The 6,673-nt window shown below is 36.7% G+C and overlaps 1 pseudogene; it reads right to left on the bottom strand.

Moving 5' to 3' along the window:
* Window positions 1–4,342: 4,342 nt before the first annotated feature.
* Window positions 4,343–6,673, bottom strand: LOC131047628 (phospho-2-dehydro-3-deoxyheptonate aldolase 1, chloroplastic-like; annotated as a pseudogene).

Below are 6,673 nucleotides of genomic sequence, written 5' to 3'. Positions count from 1 at the left end.
CTTTTTGAATATCTTTCTTTAAGACATTTATGTATAGAATATAATTTTCTAAGAACGTATTTTGATGTCATTCGATAGAATTCTCATAATCAGAAATCTAAAAACTATGACTCTAATTATGTCCAAGTTTAATCAAAATAGAACATTTTCTCTTTAGATTTCTACAACAAATTTTGTTAGAACAGAGCCTACCTCTAACTGATTCTACTCAGTGTATTATTATCTTCTTTCTATCTCACCAAGTTCTCAAGAAGGTCGTTGTTCCTCTGGCGTGTCTGCCACTCTTGTTCCGGAATTCGACTCTTTCCTCTGAAATTCGACTCTAAATCTGAGATGATCATCATCGATCTTTTACGACTTGGTCGTAAACACATCTAAATCTCCACTACTTTTCCCTTCTACATTCCATTCTCTAATCCTTTGTTGCATCTATCTTCCTCCTCTCTTCCAACTCAATGGTCTATATATAGTGTTGTCATCTACCTTCTTTCCTACTTTCGGGCTATCTCTCCTAGTGGTGGATTTATTCTAAATGACACGACACATGGTTTAATTGCAACATAACAGTCCTAAATGGTTTTGAATTCTTATGTGTTCACCATGCAAAGTTATCCATTAACTTCTTATGTGACACCACACTACACATGTCATTTATAGATATTAATAATGACTCCCTTGCACACGGTTTTCTAAGTTCTCATGATGCCAAGTCGACTTTCCTCCTTTGTCGACTATGACTTGTATTAAATACACCGTTGCAGCAACGAACTCTTCTCATTCCAATTCAATGAGTTTGACATCTCTTCAAACACATCGTGGTTGCAAGGTCCGATCATCTTAAACTCTACGTGTTTGTTTGCATGCATAGTCGATACCAACCCAACGACTACCTTCTCTTAACTCGTTGTTTTCTCTAAGTCATCATTAATACCGACTCTTATGCAAGGTGTTTAGCTACGTGTCTAATAATTTTCCAAGTCTTAGTGGTTGTTATGTGTATGAAATGTGGACTCCCTCCATTACTACGCTTGCCTAAGATCATGCAACTACACATTAACCTGCCAACTACCATAAACTTCCAGTGGCTGCACGTGGTCGGTGTTAATAAGAAGGGGAGTATTACACATCGATTTGTTTATGGAAGAGGAGTGGTCGGTGGTAATACCGACCCCTCCCTTTAAATAAGGGGAGTGGTCGATATTACTATCGACCTCCCCCACATTAACCTTTACTTACATTGAAAATACCACCCCTTCTCGGTCGTTAAGTTTCCAATTTAAGTCGCTTTCCACTATATTATTATTAAATCATTTTTTTTATTACTTTTTTTTTTAATTATTATATTTTTAATTTTATTTATATTTATATATTAAACATTAAACTTGTCAACAAATTCTTTAATAAACCGATCCTATTATTATTATTATTATTAAATTATTATATATATATATATAATATGGATTTTCATAAAATAATTTAATTCCACAAATTTATTTACATGTTCGATAATTACATACGTATTTATAAGTCCATGATCGAATTATCATTAGAACACACACACACACACACACACACACACACATATCAAATAAGTATGTATAGGTAAAACAAAATTCATGAAGTAATCAAATTTCACGATATATATATATATATATATATATATATATATATATATATATATATATATATATATATATATATGATTGATTCAATATCTTATATACATATATAAGTTATACTATTTTCAACTTACCAAAGTAAACTCATTAGTATGATATTTCAAACATTGATACACACATGCACATAAAGAATGTATAAACCTACGATCGATATTCATATCTAACCCATTAACAAAACAATCTTACTTTAAAATAAGACATAATATTTCACGTTCACTCATGCAACTTGGATTTAATTCAATCACCGCTCAAATCATGCAATAAATGCACATGTATAAACATTTAAATCAATCTACTACTCATTCCAAATTCATCATTCCAATTTAAACAAACACTCAAATAAGGTCATTTAAATCATCCATCTTTTCAAGATGCAAATTATAAATCCTAATGTGGTGTGTGAGAGATTCCATCTATTTTAATGAAATCCAAGAGCTAAGACAACTCTACCTGAACCATGTTCTCGCCTTCATTTGCGTTCACATGTTCCTGCATTCACTTGCACTCAGTTGCTCATTCACAATGATGATCCCAATTTTGCAATAAAAATTATTACTGATCATTCAATTGTATATAAATCATTTCAGTGCATTCGATCTCCTATCTTATTTCATTAACAATTCCAATTTCATTTCATTTCAATTTCATTTGCAAAAAATAAACATTAGTTTCCTAATTAAATAATTATGAAAAAATAGGGTTCGTGACAATTAGACAGTTCAAATAACCGAAAGACAACTGAGAGGGGGGGGGGGAGTGAATCAGTTGTCACCATATTACCGAAACTTTAAGCAATTAAAACTTAAATACCGGAAGCCAAAAGATCAATACCGGAATGCATAAACCAATTACAAAAATAGTATATATAGTAGATATACCAATCAAGCACAAACAACAATTAGAGAATAAATACCATCCACGTGACACCAAGATTTGTACGTGGAAAACCCGATAAAGGGAAAAACCACGGTGGGAAGCCTACCCACAATCAGATAATACTTTTGAAGTAAGTATGTGATTACAAATGAGGGGCTTGCACTTGCAGGAAGGCCAACAGTCTAGAGCACACTGTTCATTACAAAAGAAGTCTCACTAACTACATACATACAAATCCAGACTACAATCCAAAAGAGAGAATGAACTGCAATGATAATATCTCCTATGCCTGAATACAGTTCTGGTTAAGCTCAATACCGGAGGACTAAATCCTCTTACATAAACCCAACTCGATCACCAATGATCGATCAAATCCTCTACATGAATGCTTATTACATTATTCGCTCCTTACATATCCATATCCCATTACATATGATCTACAATGAGATTTTACATCATATATATATACAAACCCTCAACCACAAACAATCAGGTCGGCCACCAGACAATGAATCAATTACATAATTACAAAACATGTCGGCTCGAGACCAAACAAATAATGTCCAACCCATAAGACATCTCATAAACACTTTGAAAAGTCCAATCAACACGTTACATTAAGCCGGTCCATAACCTAGATAGTACCAGACCCAATTTAGGTCCACACACGCTAAAGCAATGATCCCAATCAACTAAGTCTCGAACACGAACACCATCAACATCCTGAATCTCTACTAGAAGCTCCACCAACACCACTTATGCATATCATCAAAGATCTTCAACAAAGCTTTGTCGGTGAAACCCTCACCGGATCAACAAACCAAGCTTACCAGCATACAGGATAGCATCCGATCACCAAATCAAAACCAGTTGATTGAACATGAATCTGAGTAGCATGAATAATCCAATTCCATAAGCCAAAACATACCGAAGCATACTAGATCATCATGATCTAATCCACCCATAAACCAAACATCTTACCGAGACCAAAAGGATACCGATAAAGCAGTCAAAACAGCTAGTGTTGACATCAATGACAAAACATCAATGCAACACATAATCAATTTCTCTAAATGGCCAACAGTTTGAGGCTTACCAAGGTTCACATTGAAATCCAAAAGCCTACAATGAGGTCCATAGTGAAATCCAAAAGCCTAAGATGAGGTCCATACCAAAGAATGCCACCAATAATGACAATAATGGGGATAGATTTCAAGACATCATAAAAAAGAGCTTAGCATCATTGAAATGGATTTCTGAAAGGAGGTAACTGGCGAGAGTTTCTAAATAAAAATATCTAATCTCTATTTCTTAAGGTAGAAAGATCAATTTTTATTTTTCCTTCAAGTGAATTTTATTATTTTCTACCATTACATGTTGAATCTTGAAAATCAAAGTTTCCTTCAAAGATTATTTTTTTCTCACCATTCCAAATGAACCACATGCGAAAGAGAAAATTCTATGTGTATATTTCTGAATTTATCATTGCTTCATAAGTGGAACCTAAACCCATGCTCTTTCTTTGATTAAGGCGTTAGTTTTAGTGATAATCCACTGATCATTTTGCTAGTTCATAAAAGGGACTACTCTTATGGCAGTTGTAGTTAAATACTCTTCAATTGGAAGAGCAAATAAAATAACATTAAAAAAAAAAAAAAAAGACGAATCATCATTAAAGATTACATCCATGGGAAAGCAGGGCAATATCTTTATTCACTACTTTTCTAGCATCCCATACATGATCTGCATTTGTCCTTTTATACAAATGTACAAATGTTTAACTCTTCAAATATGAAGACACGGCAAAGAAATGAATAGGCAGAAGAAAGGAATGATCAGATGGTCGTTGGACTTCATATTCTAAACAATCTCCCATTTGAAATCCAACCCATACAACCACAAACAATGATATCCCCTGCATTTCCACTATTTACATAACTAGGCCTAGAGAATCTTTGCAAGACTTTAGCTTCTCCAAATTTTGTTCAAGGACACTCTAGATGAGTCTTCTCCAAATAGTGTGGGAGTCATTAAAATATGACAGTTGAACATCTTCCACTTTAAATCTCAAAACAAAATTATTCCTCAGGATCCAGGCCTTCATAATTCTCTACATGTTGACAGTCCTCATATCAAAGTGGTTAAAAGCAACCGTCTGTGCAACGTGACATCTTGACAGGTTGTCTGTGTAGCAGTCACTGACCAACACATTGTCCAAAAGCACAAAAAGCATCCAAAATGCATCCTCCATAGTTACCACTCTTGATCCACCAATGCATTGTCATATTTTGTCCTGTCATTTCCAAATAAATGCCCCCAACATGGCTACCTTCCTCTTCATGAACATCAGAGAAGGCCTTGAGCTCGACTCGAATAACGTCAAATGGCTGAGTCTTCAACCCAGATGCTGCATTAATTGTGTTCCCATGCGTGGGGTCACTGAATCCAGTGACAATCATGACAGCTTGGCGCACAGTTCTAATGAGATGGGGCAACATCACGCAATTTTTTGGCACCCATCCTAACAATTACTGTTAACCTCCCTGGTTTGGTTTTAGGGTTCAAGATTTCACCAATTCTGTCGGGTCCATTCTATTACTGGCCTTGAGACCCAAAGGATTGGAAACACCCCTCAAAAATTCAATATGTCCACCATCAAGCTGTCGGGTGCGCTCTTCAATCCACAACATATGGACAGTGCAACTATACCAAAGCACACTGGTAGAATCCTCTCTGGCCATTGCTTTGCTCACATGAGAGTCCCAAGCACTCATGAGAAGTCCAGAAATCTGTGCTATTTATTATTGGATGATGAACTACAAGTCCACAAGCAAACATAAACCCAAGTGCTTCATCTACCCGGTGTGCAAGCTCCAATTGCTTTTCTCCCTGATCACTGTTAGAGGTGAAATTCAAATTCCACTAAATCACACACTACATTGTTGCATATCCACCAGTTGCAAATGCCTGAATAAGGTTCAAGGTTGCAACAATTTGAGAGTATTCGTAATAATCGTAGGCTTCCCCCCTTGTGGATCTGGTTGTCGCGCTTTCAAATCAACATCACTGTTAATGTTGTCACCGCGGTAGCTTGGTATTTCCAAACCATTCATTTCTTCATCTTCCTCACTGTAAACCTCTACCAACTCAGCATTCGTAATCTCCCCCTTCCATGGCCGCCACTACCGAATTTGTGGTCCTCTTAGTCCATAGATAAATCGGGTAGCTGACGAACTTCGAGTGCTTCTTGATCAAATCCTTCAGTCTTGGCTCTTCGAGATATTCCATCTAGTCCTCTTTCATCCAGAGAGTGATCTTAGTTCCTCTGCCAAGAGACTTGCCGCTAACATCCCCGGTAACAATGAAGGACCCCATGGCCTGTGATTCCCAGATGTACTGCTCGTCATCATTATGCTTAGTAGTCACAACTACTTTCTCTGCCACCACGTAAGCAGATTAAAACCCCACTCCAAACCACCCAATCATGCTTTCATACACCCCAGCTTGCAAAGCCTCCATGAATTCATACAAAAATGCACCAGACTGAAAATTCACAACATTTAAGTATCAAAACCCTGTTCTTTGTGTGCGAAGGATTATACAAAACAATGGATGACCGATTCTTTCGCGGGTAAACCATTTACACAGCTTCTTCCAACAGGACCTTTATCCATCCACCACTATGCTCAAATTTATGGAGTGATTTTAAGTGGAGCATTCCTCCCACCATTCCGGGCACAACAGCTATTGTTTTCCAGCATCATGGCCCTGTACCCAAACCTCCTCTGAAAGAACACATCTGTTAGTACTCTGAGGCTTTTAACTGTCCAGTATGCAACTTATCGAGAAATAGCTTGGGCACATTGTGTTTTGATAGATCTATGTTCATATTGGGAGTATATGTTTCCCAAGGTCGTGTGATCAGTCGGCTCTCAAGTTTCCCCCGCATCAGTGTGAGTCGGTCAGGATATCGGACCTTCAGTGCAAGCAACAGCAGGAAGATCTCCACAGAGTAAAAGCCTCTATCAACAAAATTACCAAGGAACAAGCAATCGACCCCAACATTGAATAGTTCTTAAGTATTATGAAATTGGCCATAAATATTGACTTGCCGAACA

This window comes from Cryptomeria japonica, chromosome 10 (genome assembly GCF_030272615.1).
Source record: "Cryptomeria japonica chromosome 10, Sugi_1.0, whole genome shotgun sequence".
NCBI classification, from domain to species: Eukaryota; Viridiplantae; Streptophyta; class Pinopsida; order Cupressales; family Cupressaceae; genus Cryptomeria; species Cryptomeria japonica.
The sequence above is the reverse complement of the archived record's forward strand: the minus strand, read 5'-3'. Positions and strand labels throughout refer to the sequence as shown.